The sequence below is a fragment of the Petaurus breviceps genome, unplaced genomic scaffold (genome assembly GCF_028583685.1).
Source record: "Petaurus breviceps papuanus isolate PSGF00001 unplaced genomic scaffold, PetGlider_PUasm1.0 178, whole genome shotgun sequence".
NCBI lineage: Eukaryota > Metazoa > Chordata > Mammalia > Diprotodontia > Petauridae > Petaurus > Petaurus breviceps.
In genome coordinates, this window is record NW_027185777.1 from 26,457,876 (window position 1) to 26,479,463 (window position 21,588).

The 21,588-nt window shown below is 37.9% G+C and overlaps 1 long non-coding RNA gene across 1 annotated transcript; it reads right to left on the reverse strand.

Moving 5' to 3' along the window:
- Positions 1-6,704: 6,704 nt before the first annotated feature.
- On the reverse strand, positions 6,705-20,067 carry LOC138159793 (uncharacterized). The gene is made up of 3 exons (XR_011167980.1): positions 19,728-20,067; positions 11,146-11,339; positions 6,705-7,296 (listed from the first exon to the last, which is right to left on the reverse strand). It is a non-coding gene; the product is annotated as an uncharacterized lncRNA (long non-coding RNA).
- Positions 20,068-21,588: the final 1,521 nt, after the last annotated feature.

Genomic DNA, 21,588 nt, shown 5'->3' on the forward strand with positions numbered 1-21,588 from the left:
CCTAGGGTGGAGGTGGCAATATGGTCCTCCCTGCAGCAATCCTCCGGATTGTGCTTCAAGAAGCACCACTAACAGGGCTAGCATTCCTTAACTACCCCCCACCCCCACCCTAGGGTCCTACTGCCCTTGGACTCCTCTTCAGGGATAGTATTTCCATCATTCCTCCCCAACCACACTCACATTCTGTCTTACTTCCTCTTCATCTCCATCTGAAGGATGGGAAGTAGGAAACCATTGCCTGTGCCTCAGGGTGTAGGCTTCCTTTTTCACAACACAGTTCTCTACCTTTCATGTTTTCCACAGGCCATCCCTCCTGTATTGATTATACTGCCCCACCCTTCCCTATTTTGACTCCTTGACAAATCAGCTCGACTCTATACTGTCCTCTAGACTTTCCTTCTTGTCCCATCACCAATCATGTCTTGCCAACCCTTTGCCAACTATCTGTCTTCTTTGCTCCTGTTTACATGTGACAGGAAGGAGTTAAGAGAAATCACAAGACCATGTTGTCTGGTCCACTGCAAATTTGTGTTACATAAAGTTAACTGGGCCCTCACTGCAACAAGGCAAGTTTTATATAACTTCTAATTCACTATCCCACTCACCACAATGACTGTGCCAAACATCAATTCTGATGAGGTATGGGCTCTGAGAGCCCCCTCGAGCTCTCCTTGAGTCCTAGAGGTAAAGGCTCTGGGAACTTCCCTTGGACTCTTGATTAAATTGTCTCATTTGATGAGGCATTTGCATGAGGCAATAAGCCTTACATTGTGACTGAGCCCAAGCCTCAAGTCACTAGACTTCTCACCCTTTGTTACTATACTTCCTTGTATGATCAAAATATTGATACACCCTTGAACTTGAACCCACCATTGTTTGTGGTCTCCAGGTGGCCTCCAGCAACTTCCCACCCTTAATCACTCATTCACCTCATTAACTCCTCCTGAAGACCCTCCCCAAACTCCTCTCCTAGACCACGCCTAGATTCCTCCCACAACATTCTATATATAATACCCCATCTCCTATCTTCATGTTTGTGAGAGCACCATAGAATAGTGAGAGCACCATGGGATGGCGTAGCACAGACTTACTTTGTGTCCAATACAAGTGAACTTTTAATAAACTTTACTTTTCTTTGGCTGAGAGAAGACTTGAGTTGAATTCATTCAGCAGGACCCAGCGTGTTGGTATTTTGGGGGTCTCCAGAGCAATCCTATCTCTCTTTAGGGGTAACATCTTCAAATTCTACAGAGCCCCCTCTCCTGTTCACCGTTTTAGCTAAATATCTTGCCTAAAACTTAACTGAAAAAAATTAAGACCATTCACCAAGTCTTCCTTATTCTCTTCTTCTAACTTCACATCACTTAGAACTTTTCCCTAACTATTTCCTCTTTGACCCCTCTTTCACATAAAGAGCTGGCTCTTTTTGTTGCCAAAGAAAACCTTTCAATGTGCCATCCCCTTTCCATCTTGTTCAGCTGATTGTCCCCTTCTTTCCTCCTCATGATCTCTTAAATCTTCTATCTCCATCTATTGACTGCTTCTTGGTCAGCTATTAACATACCCAAGTCTCCCCATTCCTAAAAAACAAACAAAAACTACTCATTTAATCTATTCATCTCTGATAGCTCCTACCCTCTATCTATCCTACTCTCTCCTATCTTTATTGCTAAACTCCTTGAGAAAGTCATCTACATTAGGTGACTCCACGTCCTCTCCCCCTCTCCTCTCATTCACTTCTCTATGATTTGACTTCCAACCTCATCATGTAATGAATTCTGCTCTCTCTGGAGTTATCATTTTATATTTTAATTGCCATGTCTAATGGTCTTTTCTTAGTTTTCACCTTTCTTAATCTCTCTGTAATATTTTATATTGTCTGTTTCCCCTTTTTCTTAGATATTGTTTCCTCTCTAATTTTTCATGACTGCTCTCTCCTGGTTTTCCTCCTACCTATCACTGCTTCTTCTCAGTCTCTTTTGTTGGATCTACATCCAGGGTATGTTCATAAACGTTGGGTTTTCCCCAAGGTTCTTTCTTGGACCCTCTTCTCTTCTCCCTCTATACTATCTTGCTTAGTGATCACATAAGCTCCAGTAAGTTCAATTATCATCTCTATGAAGATGATTACCATATCTACATATCCAGCCCTTAAACAGTCTAGCAACACCAACTGCCTTTTACACATCTTGAAATAAGTGTCCTATAAGTCCTTGAAACTCAACATGTCCAGACCAGAAGTCAATAGCTCCTCCAACCCCCAAACCTTTCCCTCTTCCCAGCTTTCCTACTACTTTTGAGGGCACCATCATTCTCCCAGTCACGTAGTCTCACAAAATCAGTGTCGATCTCAATTGCTTACTCACGCTCATTCTACATTTACAATTTGTTTTTAAGTCTTATCCTTTCTACCTTCAGAGCATCTCTTTTATATACTGCCCCCCTTTTTTTTTTACTTCATACAACTACCACTCCAATTCATCACCTCTAGCCTGTACTATTGCAATACCCTTAATCTGTCTCCCTGCCTAAAATTTCTCTCTACTTCAATCCATTCTCTACTTAGTTATCAAGGGGATTTTCCTAACAGTCTGGTCTGGTCATGTCACACATACCCCTCCCTCACACTCAGTAGGCATGAGGGGCTCTCTATTATCTCCAGAATAAAAAAATAAAATTCTCTGCTTGCTATTTAAAGTCTATCAGAACCTGCACCCTTCCTACCTTTCCAGTCTTCTTATACCTTACTCTCTCTCACATAGTCTATGATTCAACTATACTTGCTGTTTCTAGAACAAGATATTTCCTGACTCTGTGCCTTTTTACTGGGTATTCCTCATACATGAAAGGAATGTTCTTCCTCCTCACTTGTGACCCAGCTTCCTTTAAGATTCAGCTCAAATCTCACCTCCCACAAGAGGCCTTCCCAAGTCCCCTCCAACTGCTAGTGCCCTCCCTCTGATGTTACCTTCTGTTTACCTTATCTATCTTGTGTGTATGTGGTGTGTGTGTATGTGTGTGTGCACACACATACACCTATATACATACATATATACATGCATAGATACATACATATATTTGCATGTTATCTCTCCCATTAGATGAGAACCATGAGCTTTGAGACCATGTTTTTCCCTTTCTTTTTATCTATAATGCTTGGCACAGTGTACAGTACTTATGCACAGTATTTAATAAATGAGGTCCTGGCCATGGCTCTATTTATTCCCCACCTCTGCCTTTATCTCTATCAAAATTTTAACAATTCTTCAGAATCCCTTTCAAGTCCTGCCTCCTCCAAGAATTGTGCTATCATCATTATAATTGACAGGAATTTAGCCCTGGTTCATAGTACTGATTGTTTGTAACCACATGTTAGCAAATGATTATTTTCAATTTGGCATGTAAATCAGATATTACCTTGTCATGTTTTCTAATTGTTTTGTGTATCTTGCCTTGTCTCCCTCTAATACAGGAAGCTACCTGATGTGTGTGACCATGCCATGTAATTATACAGACTCAACCACAGAGACTTGGCACAATGCCATGTGACAATGCCAATGACATACTAGGTACCCAATTCAGTATTTGCTATATATGTCTTATTCAGTATTTGCTATATGCCTTTTTTCAATATTTTCTTAATTTCTTACTATTTTCTCATTTAACTCTTTTTTTTTTTTTTGCTTTAGGGAGGCAATTGGGGTTAAGTGACTTGCCCAAGGTAACATGGCTAGTTTTTGTGTTAAGTGTCTGAGGCCAGATTTGAACTCAGGTACTCCTGACTCCAGGGCCTGTGCTCTATTCACTGTGCCACCTAGCCACCCTAATTCTTTTTAAAATAAAAGACCTTTATTAACAGAATTGCATCTTCAAGAAACAACTTGTGAAGGCATTTTCCCTGACCAAGTCTACTTCCTACAAAGATTGAATTCTCCTGAACATACAGCTTTAAAGTTGCTAACATTTAAGAATCACAACCTCCCAACAAAGCAGTGAATAGACTTGTTACATCTGATAGTTCCTTTCTTTGCACAGTGTTGGCCGCACGTAATCTGGCTGAGACAGGTCCCAATCATGTAGTATCAAAGGCTTACACTGAAGGTTTGCAAATCATGTTGTGCAATATTTTATTTGATTCCCACAACAAGGCTATGAAGTAAGTGCTCTCTTTTAACTCCATTTTTATACAGGAGGAAGTGAACTCAGGGAGGTTAAAAGACTTTGCTTTTTAAGTTGTTTGAGGCAGGATATGAATACAAGTCTTCTTGATTTAAGTACAGTAACTCACTTCATTCTTGATAGTGCCTCTAATAAGCTGGGTTCCCAATGGCAGTCATTTTTAAGACATCCCATACATATTTATTGCTAAACTCAGTAAATCAGTCTATGAAAACATTAAAGACAGGAACAAACTCTTAAAATGTAATTTAAGGGGCGGCCAGGTAGCACAGTGAGTAAGAGCACCGGCTCCAGTGTCAGGATGACCTGGATCAAATCTGGGCTCAGATACTCAACACCACACCCAGAAATAACTGGCTGTGTAACCTTGAGCAAGTTACTTAACCCCAATTGCTTTAAAAAAATGTAATTTAAAACAATATCTTCACCTTAGCAGACAGCTTCCAAAATGGGAGAGCAGTAGCATTTACTTCTTATTAGGGATGATGGATGAGTGGATGGCATGGTAAGGGATCTGGATTGGTTATAGAAGATGTGTATCATTGTGCTGGCCATTCTGTTTGGTCTTTCTCCAGTATCTCCTTTTTGAGTTGTACTTTATTTTATTGGTGTGCATGGGTGCTCAAGGAGGACCAGCACCTCTGGTGTGAGGGCTTGCTTAGTCCTTTTCAGGGCTGGTCATCAACCTTTGGTGTCTACCTGGCATTCAACTCTCACCTGTGGCCCAAGAAGCTATAGCATGTGAAGTGACCATATCCCAGTAAACCATCTTAGCAAATGGGCTAAGCCAGTTTGAGGGTAACTGATGGGCCACCAGCCCTGCAGTAAGTTACCAAGGTATCAATCACAAACACATGAAGACCTCCCCTAGTGGAATGGGTGGATGAGAACAACTTGTTCCAATGACCACAAAGGCAGCTGAAGCAGGTGCTGTGGAGTGCTTAAAGTTTGATCAGACATCAAAGATGCCAGGGTCATCCACTGAATCCCAGACATCACCAGTTGTCCTGACTTTTGTTTTACCACCAGACTTTGTGACTCTGGTAGAGAGAGTGAGGCTGACAACTCTGTGCAATTCTGCCTCACTTAAATCCAATTCACATAGGAGTCAAGATACCACCCTGTGATGTCATTGGTCCTCTTCAGAAACTAAGGACAAAAAACAACAACATCTTGTTTTATTTAAATCCACTGAGGAATGGGACGATTTTATATCTGCTTCTTGGTATGGAACCCTTCATTCTGAGAGTCTTATGGGAGGATATGATGATGAGGTGACAGCCAAGCTTAAACCAGGATGACTAGATGGGCAAAAAAAATGTCCCTTTAACTCTTAAAACCCTTACCTTTTCTTATTTTACTTCATCTCCTCTTCAGACTGTTATTGGATTGGCATAAGACCGACATGCTATGCTATGTTCAGAACACCTACAAATAGCTTTATACCAACTAACCTTTATATAGAAATTTTATTTCCAAATGGGTAAATGATCTATTTAACCAAATTGAGATTAGTATTGATAATAACAATAATAACAACAACAATAACAACAGCTAAGACTTATGTGGCACTTTAAAGCTTGCAAAGTGTCTTATAAATATTATTTCATTTGCTCCTCACAACAGTGCTGGGAGGTAGTTGTTACTATGATTCCCATTTTACAGATGAGGCTAGTGAGGCACAGAGAGGACTTGCTTGGCAAGCACAGCTCATGAGTGTCTGAGTCTGAATTTGAAATCAGGTCTTCCTGACTCCAGGTCTAGTACTTTATCCACTGTGCTATCTGGCCACATCCTTGTAGGGTATGTGTACCCTTGACCACTTTTTTAAAACATTATATTAGTCTGCAATTGTAACATCCACAATTCCTTTTTGATTATTTTAAAATTTTCTTTTGTTAAATATTTCCCAGTTAGACTTTAAAATTTTATAACATTGGGTAGCTAGGTGGAGCAGTGAATAGAGCACCAGCCCTGGAATCAGGAGAACCTGAGTTCAAATATGGACTCAGACACTTAACACTAGCCCTGTGACCTTGGGCAAGTCACTTAACCCCAATTGCCCTGCCTTCCCCCTCTAAAAAAAATTGTTACATTCATTTTTTTACACTTTGAGTTCCAAATTCTCTCACTCCCTTGCCTCCCTCACCCCTTGAGAAGACAAGCAATATAATATCAGTTTTACAGATGAAGTCACGCAAAACATATTTCCATATTAGCCAAACATCTAAAACTCTCATTTTAACTCTATGTGCTTCATTTAATACTAGATCTCAACACCTACTTTTCTCTTGCCCTCAATTTCACAACAGTAGCATGTATGGTTAAGAATTAAAAAGCAAAACAAAACAACTTCTGAGTCATCCAAATGAAACCACAATTTCCATTTCCAAATAATATCACTAATCTTACTTGAGCTTCCTTGAGTTAACTTGCTTTATTGTATAAAAATTCAGTCCAAGAGGAAAATATATGAAAATCATTTTCAGCTAAAATGTTTCATGACTTCACTAGAAGTATCACAAAATAAACCAGGAATGAAGAAAGAAATTGAGGTTAATATTGAGGTTAAGAGGTCAATTGATCTGCACAGAATCACACAGATAATATGCATCAGAGTCAGGATTTGAACCTAGGTTTTATTGGTTTAGGGACCAGTTCTCTATCTACTCTGCCAGATTAAATTTCTCACAGTCTAACTATTAATCTATTCTTGTTAGTTCTAATGTGCATATTCAAGGCACATATATGTACATATGTATGTGTGTGTATGATTTGCAAAGACTAACTTTTCCAAAACTTGTATTATCTGTTCCTGTCTTTTTAACATTTGCCCCTCTAGATATTTTCTATAATCTTTACTGTAAATTTATAATTCCTGAGTAGTTCCCTTATTACCCTCTATACCTTTATTTCTAATGTCATGCCATTCAACATATTGAGAAAGGAAGGCAGGACTTTGAAAACTGTATGTTTTGTACTTGTAAAACATGCTGTTTCACTTTAAAAACAAAAGTAAAGGTCAGAGGTGCAACTGACTCAGAAAAGTAAGGGTGGGGCCCCAAAATTTTAGTTCAGGAAGTTGGAACCAGATTAATAAGCAATGCTCTTCTTTTCCTGTAAAAAAAGAAAAGCTTTTGGTTAAAGCTGAGCCAAAATTTTGTCTATGTTATCAGAAAATTTACTTGTAGGTCAAACTGGGTTATCTACCCACCTGAGTTTTTTATGTTTATTTATAGTTGTGTTAGTAAAAGTAACTCAATAAGGTCAAATTTGATTGTATGAACATCAGTTTTTAAGAATTAAACAAAAAATTCATCTGAGGGGTGTGATGTGTTCAGCAAGAGTTTTCTCAGTCAAAGGAGATCCAATTTGGAAGGGATTTTGATTATGTAATGGAAGAAAACAAAAGTAACCTAGGGGAGATGCTGTTTTCCTTAATTAATAGGAAAAGAATCTGTGGTTAAGAAGAGATTACAATTTTTTATTGCCCAAATAACTTTTGTTTCTGATTTAGGGCAAATTAGCTATGAGTATTAGCTCCAGTATTAGCTCTGAGGTCTTCAATTGGGGGAAAGTAGAAAGAGGAAAGAAAATAGGACTAATAAAATTTAATCATACTAAATTCTGAAGGAGATGGTCAACAGAAAGAGCAATACACATGGTCTCAGGGCCAATTGATAGAACAGATGTCAATTGGGATTTATTGCTTATTTATACAAGTCATCAAGACATATTAGTTAATTGCCTACCCAACCAGGCATTAGACATCAAGATGTGCTCAGGGTCAAGGTGTAATATAAGAATTATAAATCAAGGATATTTTATATCAACCTGTCTAAGGATGACAAGGTAAGCAGCCTGGCTGAAATCCAATGCCATTTCCAAGAACTTAAAAAAAACAAACAACTGAGCCAAATAGAAAAGAAAAAGAAAACCACATTTTCACCTTATTAGTTTATTGTTTCTATTGAGAAGGAACTAGAGACTTTGTTTAAGTAAGATACTCTTCCTGTTCTCATAAAACCTACATCTAATTTAGGAATATGGCATACATTTCAAATCAATATAATAGAAAATCATATATGACAAGTCTATTCTAAAGGCCATAGAATCTAGGATTAGTAAGGGACCCCAAAAGTCATCTAGTCTAACCTCTTTATTTTATTTTATTTTTCCTTTTTTTTTTTTGAGGCAATTGGGGTTAAGTGACCTGCCCAAAGTCCCATGGCTAGTTAGTGTGTCAAGTGTCTGAGGCTGGACCTGAACTCAGGTCCTCCTGATTCTAGGCAGGTGCTGTATTCACTGTGCCACCTAGCTTCCCCTAACCTCTTTATTTTATAGATGAAGAAATTGAGACCCAGAAAAGTTAACTGACTTACTTAAGGTGACACTGGTTCTATAACTTCAAGCATAACTCTCTTTGCCCTTGCCATAGCTACTATGCCAACTTTTATTCATATCCTCCCAAAAATTCACCAAAGGGGGAGAGGGAATATCTTATAAATGGCCTAGAGTTTTTTCTGGATTTCTCCTGACAATTTAAGGGTACCAATGAAGCATTCTGGATGACCCCCTGCAGTCCCTCATTTTTTTCCCATAAGACCAACCTGTCTTTTCTTATCATACAATTACTTTTTAAAAAAATTTTTATTAATTTTGAATTTAAATACATAAAACAAAAAAAAAGAATATTTTCATGTACATAGCACAACATAAAAAGAGGATTCACTATAAAACTATGAATTTATATTTAACACTGTTTACTTTTAAAAAACTATATAATAAGCACTACTCATCATTTTCAAAGTTACTCTGCTGTCTATGCTTCCTTTTACATATCCTTTTATTCTCTGCTGTGGACTTTTTGTATTTTCCCCCACTTCCTCTCACTACCCTAAAGATGGCAACCATTAGATACAAATGTGTGTGTGTGTGTGTGTGTGTGTGTGTGTGTGTGTGTGTGTGTGTAAAGACATACTACCCATGCTTCTATTTATCAGTTCTTTCTCTGGAGGCAGATAACATCTTCCTTCATAGGTCCTTTGTACTTAATTTTGGCATTTATAATAGTTGAAATGACTTAGTCACTAAAAATTGTTCTTAAAACAATATTGCTGTTACTATATATAACATTCTCTTGGTTCTGCTCTTCTCACTCTTCATTATTTCATGCAAGTCTTTCCATGTTTTTCTAAAATCAACAAGCTCATCATTTCTTACAGCACAGAGGTTATCATGATCATATACCACAACTTGTTTAGCCGTTCCCCAATTGACATGCATCCCCACAATTTTCAGTTTTTTACTACCACAAAGAGAGCTGGTATAAATATTTTAGAACATATAGGTTCTTTTCCTTTTCCCTAATCATCTTGGGAAATAGACCTAGTAATGTTATTGCTAGGTCAAAAGGTATAGGCAGTTGAGTAACTCTCTGCACAATTCCAGATTACTCTCCAAAATGGTTGGATCAGTTGACAGTTGCATCAACAGTGAATTCGTATCCCAATTTTTCCACATCCCCTACAACATTTGTCACCTTCACCTTCTATCATTTTAGCCAATCTGATAGGTATAAAGTGATATCTCAAGGTTGTTTTAATTTTTAATTTCTCTAATCAATAATGAGTTAGAGCATTTTTATATGACTATAAATTGTTTTGATGTCTTCATTGGAAAACTTCTATTTCATATCCATTGACCATTTATCCATTGGAGAATGACTCATCCTTATAGATTTGACAAAGTTCTTTATATATTTGAGATATGAGACCTTTATCTGGAAAACTACCTATAAATTTCCCTCCCCTTGCCGCTCACAATTTTCTCCTTTCTTTCTGACTTTAGAATCTTAGTGAATTTTCCCAAATGCAGTTCAGACTATTCCTTTCCTCCTATTCACTTCTGGGACTCATTCATTGTCAATGTGCAGGGCTTGTCCAAGATACTTTCATGTACTAACCTGATGGATTGTCCATCTAATTTTTGACAATTCAAACCCGGCCTCAGACATTTGACACACTTATTAGCCATGTGACCTTGGGCAAGTCACTTAACCCCAATTGTCCTCCAAAAAGCAAAAAAAAAAAATAAAGAAAAGTTTCTCAGGGACCTTGCTGTTAACATTGTACATACTTTGAAGCAGTAACATTCTGGTTAGAGTATCTAAGTGTCTGCAGATGCTGAGTAGTCAATATATTGTTACTTGTAACCAGGTCCTGCCTCCCATCCCTACCCTCCACCTCCCTCACTCTGAGCTCAACAGCGTGGGCTGAATACTCTGGATTTGTCTGTCATATCTCAGGAACTTCTTGATCCATCACCTTGGGACTAACAATCACCAGTAATTTCTGCCCCTGGAGCTCCTCCCTCTCTCTGATTGGAGGGTAGAAGGTGGAGGGCCAAGAGTTCCTCCAAGAACCTCCATTTAAGAAGGGCATCAAGGTCAACCATCTCTTCATCTCCCATCATATTACACTGCTTTGGATTTCTCCAGCATTCCCCCCAGGCTAGATAAATGCCCCCGCCTCCCTTAACTTCCCTGGTGTGTTGTTTTTACTAGATTATAAACTCCTTGAGAGCAGGGACTGGTTTTCTACCCATTCTCAGTATCCCCAACCCTTAGCACAGTGCCCAGCACATAGTAGGTGTTTAGTGAACATTTATTGATGGATTCACTAACCTGAGGGGCATCCGTACAGGCTGAGACATTGCAGGTTTCATTCTAGATCACTGCAATAAAGTGAATATCACTGAACAAACTGAGTCACACACATTTTTTGGTTTCCCAGTGAATATAAAAGTTATGTTTATATTATATTGTAGTCTACTAAGGGTGTAATAGTATCATGTCTAAAAAATATACCTACCTCAATTAAAAATACTTTATTGCTAAAAAAAAAATGCTAGCCATCCTCTGAGCCTTCAACAAATCATAATCTTTTTGCTGGTGGATGGTCTTACCTTGATGTTTATGGCTACTGACTGATCATGGTGGTAGTTGCTGAAGGTTGGGATGGATGTTGTTGTGTCTTAAAATAAGACAACGATGAAGTTTGCCTTGATTGACTCTTCTTTTCACTGGGACGCTTACAGGTCCTATAGGGCTATTAATTGACCTAATTTCAATATTGTTGTGTCTCAGGGAATAGAAAGGCCTGAGGAGAGGGAGAGAGATGGGGAAATGACTAGTTGGTGGAGCAGTCAGAACACATGCAACATTTATCAATTAAGTTCTGCATCTTAAATAGGCACAGTTCATGGTGCCCCAAAACAATTACAATAGTAACATCAAAGATCACTGATCACAGATCCCCATAATAGATATAATAATAATGAAACAATTAAAAAGATTGCAAGAATTACCAAAATGTGACAAACATGATATGAATATATGCTGTTGGGAAAATAGTGCTACTCTCAATGCAGGGTTGCCACATGCTTTCAATTTGTCAAAATAAGTAAATAATAATATTTGCAAAGCACAGTAAAGCAAAACTTTTTTTTAAAGGCATGCCTGTATCACACTTGAGTTCTCACTGGAATAAAACTTTAGGGAAATCTGAATGAAGCTTTAGTATGGCTCCAAAATGTGAATAACCAGGTCTCCTGTTCTTCCACAGACTTCTACAATGCTGGTATCAAGTGTGGAATAGCTTTTTTTTTAAGCAATTGGGGTTAAGTAACTTGCTCAAGGTTACATAGCCAGTTATTTCTGGGTGTGGTGCTAAGTATCAGAGTCCTGATTCGATCCCAGGTCATCCCGACTCTGGGGCCGGTGCTCTTACTCACTGAACCACCTGGCTGCCCCTAAGCAATTGGGGTTAAGTAACTTGCTCAAGGTTACATGGCCAGGTGTTTCTGGGTAGGTGTTAAGTATCAGAGCCCTGATTCGATCCCAGGTCATTCCGAGTCTGGGGCCGGTGCTCTTACTCGCTGTGCTACCTATTGGCCACTGCTGGAATAGCTTTTATTGCACCTATCCCAGAAAATGCCTAAGATGTAAAGGATTCACAGAAGTCTATGGACAATATAAGAAAACATAAGGCACCTATATGATCCATTAAACTCACTAGATGAGATTCGCCCTGGAAAACTGACACTATGTGGGATTGTTGAACAAATATTCCCTCTTCAACTCAGACCAATATAGTTGAGGTTTGACAAAGTCCAGATCTACTGACCTAATCATGATGTGGCTTTAGTCCTTCATCTATAAGGTGATGATCTGTGGAGGATCCTCTTCATTTCTAAGAAGCAAATTTTTAAGTAAATCTTTTCCTTCTGGGTACTGATGGTTAAATGTTCAGAATTTTCAATCTCTTGGGAATATTAGAACTTGGGAACTCTCAAACTCAAGGCTACACTTGAGATAAATTCCATGGCTAGAAAATGCCTATTTTTAAGATTCCAGTTTGAACTCAGAAAAGGAAATAGAGAGGCAGAAGATTACTAGGCACCCATCTCTTAGGCTTTCCTGGGCAAGCAGAGGTAACTTGCCATGTGTTTTTCCTACTCATCATCATTTTATGCTTGTGACTGGAGATAGGGGGAGGTAAAGAGAAAAATCCCTTCTCCCTCTTGTTGCACTCTAGTCTGGAAGTCCAGGAAATAAAAGCATGAGAAAAGAAGAAGGGTGAAACCATTTCTTACCTTTCTTTTATAGATTGCAGAGGGAGCAGTTCTTTCAACAAAAGTCCATCTTACTGTGCCTCAACTAACCAATCGTCAAGAGACAGTCTAAATCTTTGACATCTGATCAGTAACATGTCAGTGACCAAGTCTACATCTATGGGAGATGTTCTTCATATGCCTGTAGTAAACTCTGCATTCTTCAAATTGATTAGGGCAGAAGAAATATTGCAAATTGATGAGGAGTTCTTCTAATCAACCTCCTATAACAGATATTTCTGGGAACTCTGATGATGCTGGTGAGAGGTTCCTAACTACTTTCTGACAGGTGGGAAAGAAAGCCTCTGACTTCCTGCTAATGCTAGATGCACTGCTATATACTGGGGTTGTGACCAGGGTGGCTCCAGCACCAGTAAAACTCAAAGAGCTCTATAGGCTGATTCAAGTGTTTAGAAAGATCTCAACATGTTAAAGCATTGAGCCAAACCAAATAAGATTAAATTCAATAGGGATAAATGTTTCACACTTGGGTTCAAAAAATCAACTTCACAACTATAGGATGGAGGAGGCATGAATTCAACAGCAGCTGGTCTGGGGGGAAGGGAGAGCTAAGGTTTTTAATGTGTCAAAGATTCACTATGAGTTGGCAGTATGATAGGTCAGCCAAAAATAATAATGCAGACTTGGGCTGCATTAAGAAAGGTTTAGCTTCACTATAACTAAGGATTTGATAAACCTAAAGGTCCCAGCTACTGGATCAAGAACTCACTATTCAATAAAAACTGTCAGGAAAACTGGAAAGCCATATGACTGAAAGCAGGCATAAACCAACATCTCACATCATATACCAAGATAATTTCCAAATGGGTATGAGATTTAGACATAAAGGATGACATCAAAAACAAATTAGAGGAGCAAGGAAGAAATCGAATGTCAGATCAATGAATAGGGAAAGAGTTTGTGACCAACCAAAAGATAAAAAGGATGACAGCAGATAAAATGGGCAATTGTAATTACATAAAATGTAAACATTTTTGCACAAACAAAACCAATGAAATAAAATTAGAAAAAGGCAATTGAATAGGGGGAAATCTTTGTAAGTTTCTTTGATAAAGGTCTCATGAAAAATGTATATTTATTTCACATAATTTATAAGGAAAATGATATAAATCAATAGTTATTATGGAAATGAAAATTAGAACAACCCTTAGGAACTACCTTATACTTTCAGATTGTCAGAGTTGACAAAAAAAAGGAAAATCACAGAGCTAGAAGAGATGTGGGAAAACAGGTAAATTAATGCATTGTTGATGGAACAGTGAACTTTGGTGCAGCCTTTCTGGAAAACAATTTAGAGCCATGCCCAAAATGCTAAAGAGATCAAAGAAAGAGGGAAAAGGCCCATAATACAAAAATATTTCTAGTAGCTTTTATGTGGTAGCAAAAAATTAGAAATTGAGGGAGTATTTATCAATTGGGGAATGACTAAACAGATTATGGTATGTAAGTGTGATGGAATACAATCATGCTTTAAGAAATGATGAAAGGAATAGTTTCTGGAAAAGCCAGAATGTTATAGAAATTGATACAGAGTGAAGTGAGCAGAACCAGGAGGCCAATTTATAGAACATCAACAATATTGTAAAGACAAAGAACTTTGAAAGACTCGGCAACTTTTAGTATAGTGACCAATCATGATTCTGAAGGATTCACAATGGAATAGTCTGCTCACCTTCTATTAGAGAAGTGATGCACTCAAAGTGCAGATTGTGGCTTTCTTTTTTTTTTTTTAACATGGGCAATGTGGGTATTTGTTCTGCCTCATTATTATATTTGTACCAAGGTTTTTTGTTTCTAGGTTTTTCTTTTTTCTTTTTGGAGGGGGGAGGGCAGGGCAATTGGGGTTAAGTGATTTGCCCAAGGTCATATGGCTAGTAAGTGTCAAGTGTCTGAGGCCAGATTTGAACTCAAGTCCTTCTGACCCCAGGGTTGGTGCTCTATTGACTGTGCCACCTAGCTGCCCCTATTTCTGGGGTTTTCTTTCCTTGCTTTCTTAATTGCAAGAGTGGAAGGAGGTGACAAGGAGGACAGATGGGTAGAAGAGGAAAAGTTCTCTATTTGAAAAGAAAATGAAATTTTCATTAAAAAAAATATGTCATTGGGTTTTTTTTTCCTTAGCAATAAGGAGATGGTCCATATTGACTTTATCGTGGTCAAACCACAGCTAGAGTATTATATTTAGTTCTGTGCATCACCATTAAAGAATAACATTCATAAGCTGGTGAATTTCCAGAAAATAGCAACCAAAATGGTAAAGAACCTTCAGTCCAGGGGTGGCCAGGTGGCTCAGTGAGTAAGAGCATTGGCCCCAGAGTTGGGATGACCTGGGATCGAATCTGGGCTCTGATACTTAACACCACACCCAGAAATAACTGGCCGTGTAACCTTGAGCAAGTTACTTAACCCCAATTGCTTTAAAAAAAAAAAAAAAGAACCTTAAGTCCAAACTATATAAGTATCAGTTCAAGGATTTGGAGGTGCTTAGACTAGAGAAGAGAAAGCTAAGGGGGAACATGATAGTTAGCTTCAAGCATTTGAAGGCTTGTGCAGAAGAGGGATTAAATGTGTTCTATTTGACTCCAGAGGCCAGCCAGGAGCACGAAATGGAAGTTGTAAATTGGTATATTTAGGCTTGATGTCAGAAAAGAAACTTCCTAACTATTAGAGCTGTCCAAAAGTGGAATGAGATGCCTTGAGTGGTTATAAGTTTCTCACTTTGGAGGTTGTCAAGCAAAGAATTCCTTTCAGGGAGAGGTTGAACTATATGACTGGTGAGGGTATGAGCACAGAGAATGATCTGCCCCTGCCCCTATCCCTTCTCTGTTCCAGTTACTTAGAAATGATACAATTGATTTAGAAGATAGAACAAAAATATATGGAAAGGGAGACTATGTTGAGGCAACTAAAGTGGCCACTCAGGATTCTTTGTAGGTGGATTAGTCAAGTATAAGCACAGAAACTTAAGTAAAGGACAAGCCTACAAACTCAGACACAGTCCAAGCCAGGTTCTTGGTGTCCAACAGACAACTACTCAAATTTCTTTTCAAATTCAGCATCTGATTCAGTCTGAGACAGGCTGCCTTGGGAACAGAAACAACAGGGAATAGCAAAAGAGGTTGAGTTGTATTTTGCTACAACTGTGGACATATGAGTATTGAATGCACTTGAGAGAGGAATGTGAAATTGACATGCCAAAAGCTGAATTTCAAGGGACCGACATTGGGAAATGGAGCCAAGGCCTGGGATGGGGGCCATCCCAGCTCCTAAAAAATCTAATCCCTGACCCATCAACCTTTCTTGTTTGTACTCATCAGACCTCAGGAAGCAGTGACAGTGTGGATTCAAGAGGTGTTGTGTCACATTCTGCCAAACAGTAGCTCCTGGGTGACAATTATATCCATGTCATTTGATGAAGGATACCTGTAGCATGTGACTCTACAGACTATTTAGGGGCTAGGTCTCTGTGGACTGAATGAGGACTACCCATATTTGGGTCATGTTAGAGAGAGCTTGGAGTTCCCTAGGGAAGATTCTGGCCTCAGTAAGAAAGTGGACACCATGGCCCTGGTATGTCCAAGCCCAGCAAACATCTCTGGAGTGTCAGAGTGGATTGGGAACAATTCCAGAATATTCAAAGTACTGGCAGTCTATAACAGAAAGTGAACTGGTGATTAATACCAGCATACTCTGATAAATCATGCCACGTGTATGAGAGCTTGCAAGAAAACAGAGACTTTGGGGATCAGAGAGCATCAAAAAAAGGTTGAACTCTTCACCCTGAAGTTGGCATCAAAGAAGTTTAACTTTGGTGACTTTCCAATGCCTAAAGAATAAAAGGATTTTCTGAGGAAGAAGCTTAGCACAAGATGATCCTTTCCTAACTCCTTTGATAATTTATAGATGATTCCTGAAGGTGAGACAAAGTTTCTCAGTCTATTGGAACAGTATTCCTCTCTGTCACCATTTACTTTATCCAATGGCTTTAAGGACTTTTTACAATTAATTTAAGGTATTTTAACTGATTGGGGGTTTTATCACTCATTTCAAGTAGGGTGGGATGAGTAAGTTTCAACATCATCCTTACACATACGCCTCACCTGTAGTGATAGTACTAAAAAGTATTGGAAAAAATCTCTGCCAAGATCCATCCTGTCCCAGGTTGACATTGTGAGAGCAATCTACTAAAAAAGAAGTTAGTTTTGACAGGGATGAGGAAGTTGAATGCTACACCTTACCCTAGAGGTGGCAAATTCAAATTGAAGCAGGGGCCACTAAGCCATACATAAGGATCCATGCCAATCCCGTATTGACTTTGTCTTAAATATGATATCAGCTATATTTTATGGTATTTTATTTATTGTTACACACTTCCCAATTACATTTTCACCTACTTTAGACCTCACTTGGGAGTCTTGTGGGTCTCATGCAACCAGTCTGATACCTCTGCCTTATCACACTTAGGATTACCTAAAGTCAGTCTCATTGTCTGACATAAAGCAGAAGGCTCATTTGATTCAGCATGTGGGGTTTCCAGTACATGCATATATAATTTCCCTGTACCCAATGATGTTTGGGAAAGAATCATGTTTACTTTCTGACTGAATTCTCTGGTGAGAAGTTGATTGAAGGACATGTACAACCTACCTCTGTACACAGATCAAAAGCTTTGATAAGAATTAGAGAACATTGTGCAATTCATCATAAGGGACTTGTCCAGGATTACATGTGAGAATTCTACCATGAAGCAACATAGAAGGAATTTTGGAGAAGACTAAGTGTGGTTCCCCCTAATCGTAAGGAAGCTCCAGTGCTGAAGAGTCTTTATTGGTCTCGAAGTGGCTCTTAAACCCATTGTCACAACACCTCTTTGTTCCCCAATCTTTTGCCTTGCTTCTCTCAAGTCTGCTAGTGCAGATAAGATAGTCAGGAAAGGGAGCTGCCTTTCTCAGGATCCTTCTGACCCATTACACATTCCCGAAGAACGTGGTGCTATAGCACTTGCAGACAGCTGTATGCTTACATTGGAATTTCATTGAGAGTAGAGAGGTCACTTCACTGTGATCTACTGAGTCAGACCTTGACACAGCTGTTACCATAGCAATCCCACATGGTATCAAGGAGCCACCAGCCAGCTCTGTCATTTGGTATACATGTTTGTGTAAAGAACTAAAGGGGCCCAGTGACCATCTGGGGGATTATGACTGAACAGCTAAGAGATAAATAAGGAAAACTCAATGACAAAGCAAAGAATGCTTTTTTTTTCCAAGCTCACATGGAATGTACATAAAGATAATCATATGCTAAGTCATAAAGAAGATACAGATAAATATAGGAAGGTCGAAGGTTTTTTATACTCCTTGCACAGATCAGCTTTCAATCAAGTTTATAGTCAAAGAAGAAATGAAACAATAAATAGCAGATGATGAATATGTCTAAAAGGCAATAACTAAGTAGCTCCTGGGAGGATAAGGAAATTATTTTTTTAAATACAGCAATGACATCATAGATAATAACAATATAGAAGCCTCATAGCAAAAGTTCTGAGATACAGCTATAGTAGTATTTAGGTTCAATTTTATATCTCTGTATGACCAAGACAGAAAAATTTAGGGGTTATAGTTCATTTTTTTTTTTTAAAAGCTAAGAGAGAGGGCGACTAGGTGGCACAGTGAGTAAAGCGCCGGCCTGGAGTCAGGAGGACCTGAGTTCGGTTCCAGCTTCAGACACAACATCCACATAAAAAAAAACTAGCCGTGTAACCTTGGGCAAGTTACTTAACCCCAACTGCCCTCCAAAAGGAAAAAAAAAAAGCTAAGAGAACAAAAGGAACTAAAGTAAAAGGAACAAAGCAACAAAAAAAGTATACAGAAAAAGAGAAATGACCAAGCTAGTAGCTGAGATTATTTGAACTGAAATGATAAAACCAAGACTTGCCTTTGAAGACCAATAACTTGAATTTTAAAATTTTAAAACAGAGAAAATCTGTTTTTTTTAAATAATTAGCCCCAAAAGAGAAAAATAGGGAAACTATACTATGCGTCAGCCATATTAATCAATATTGTTTTAGACTATTTAAAATAACTAGACAGTATAAGGTTGAAATACTACTGTGGTGTAAAAAATAATGAGTTGATAGACTTAGAAAAATATGGAGAGATTTGGAATTAGTGAAGGGAGATGTTATCCACCTTCATAGAAACAGGGGACAAATAAGTATAATATGGTTTTACATAGATGCATATGAATGTATATGTCTATAAATGAGTATGATTCTATGTATCTAAGTATATGTATGAGTATGTAAATGTATGTAGGTATATCTATGTGTATGTATATGTTTGTGTCTATGGGTAGATGTGTGTGTATGTGTGTATAGGTGTGTGTGTATGTTTGAGCTTAATTGTAACCTTCTTGGGGAAGGCAAGGAGAAAGGTGGGGAAAAGAATGAAGTAAAAAGTGCACAGAAGAGAACAAAAGAAAACTCACAAAGAAGCAAAAAAAAGATGGACAGTCCAGAATACAATGTGTAGTATTGCTTGTATAAGGCTTTCTTGAAATGGAAATTTATTGCTGTATATTTTGAATCCTCTCTTGTGTTCTGCTGTGTATATGGCAATGCTTTTTTTTCTTTTCTTATTTTGTATTTAAGTTTTAGTATTTCAATTTATAAGATATTTCTTTTCCCTCTCTTATTGTGTCTTCAAGTTAAAAAAAGAAAAAGAATTAGCCCAAGTCACCATAATTAGAAATAAGAAAAGGATGATTAAAACGAAGGTAAAATAAATCAAGAAAAATATCACAGTTAATTACACATAATGCTATGGCAATGAAAAGGGAGCTATATAGATACTTACATATTTCCATTTCCCTTGTATATGCAGTCAGTCCTCAGCATTCATCCATTTTACTTTTGTGACTTCAAGCATTCATATAATTTTATTAGTAACTTCATTTTCACTTTTATGTTGACAACCAATTACACTGATAGCTGTTTGCAGCAAGTGACAAGCACAATGTGCCCAAGTTTGAGTGACTGGTATCCTGGAAGGTGCTTGGCTAGTCTTGTTTATCATCATTGTAAAAAGCTCCCAGGGCATTCATTGCATATTTTCATTGTTTGCCTTTAAAACTCAAGTTCTGTGTTATAATTATGCCACCAAAACACAGTGCAAGTCCTTTGAGCTCTAAGTTCAAGTGTTTGAAGTCAGTGATGCAGCTTAGTGAGAAAATAAAGGTATTAAATAAACTTCATGCCAGAATGTCTGCAGTTGTTTGGTGTTAATAAATCAAAGACTCACCAGTCTAGGTCCCTTCTGACAGCAATGACTAAAATCCCAGGAACCTCTTCCTTGTTTTTTGGAGGCTGTCAAGGTAGGGAGATTTACAGAAGTATAGTGTATAGTACAACATTCTCAAACAGTCAGCCATATGATACAGTGGAAGGTAAAATTCAGGTTAAAAAGTGTTTTAGTTTTAAAGAATTTTATTTGCTGTACAGAATTTATGGTACTGTAGATCTCATGTGTTACATGTTTTGAATGAATTAACAAAAAGGTAAATAGAGGCAATCTTCCAAGCAAGATCTCATTTATTAATAGGGGCATACAGTCTGATAATAAAGGATAGGTCAAATGGCCCTGCCTCTGTCCAAAAGACCCAAACTAAGGGCGCAATACATTTTTATAAGCATAGAATAAAGAACAGAACAAAAATCATGTAATTGGCCAACATTACAGAGGTGAGAGATTATGAATGGTTACATTAAAGGAAGTGAGTGTAGCCCCCAGGTAGGATGACAACTACCTCTATCTATCTGTAAGAACTGCTTTTGTGAATTTTATGAGTCCTGGCTGCATCCTGATGTTACTGATTAAGGCAACCTTACTGACAACTGGGAAACTAGATAAGATCACCTCAAATGTTAAAGCCAGGAGAAGGTCAGGTAGTCCTACTCTTTCAAGGATTACCCACAAACCTTGTGGTAAATGCCAGGATAATATAGAGTATTGAGAACTGAGTTTTTCTTTAACTTGAAGTCATGTTGGGAAAGCTTGACCCTGGTATCTCTCTCTAAACTTTAGCACACGTAAGCTTCTTCTATGAGAGAAAGAGAAGAAGACTAGGTTTGTTATGCAGAATATAGAATATGGTTAAAGAGTAAAATCAAATACAAAATATGGGATCAAGAATTAATTCCTTCACATGAAATGTGAATATTGTCTAAAATAAATGTTTTGTTTTTGTTTTGTTTTTAAATAGAGAATTTAGCACAAAAAGTCATGGAATTCTAGGAAATTACTACAGAGAAAAAATGTTTTGCATGTTATCAATTTTATTTTTACTGAATTTTATGGGTTATTTCATGGTTACTATATTAGGAAAAGTGCATATTATCAGAATTAATATTTTGTTATAAAGAGTTATATGTAGAAAAGTATATCTTCAGCACTCTCTGGTGAAAGATTATAGTTTTTGATGGTCATGAGAACTAACCCGCTATTTCCCATAGGTTCAATTTATCAACATTCATGTTCATGCCATTTTCTAGGAATGTTACCCTGGCAAAAATTGAAAAGTGACTTTCTATATGTATATGTATACACACACATAAATCTATGTATATATGTATATCTCCCTTCTCTTTCTCTACCCAGAATATTATTAACAAAACTCAAGAGAATCTGGGTGTGGGGAGCCAAAGAAGCCTGATTCAAG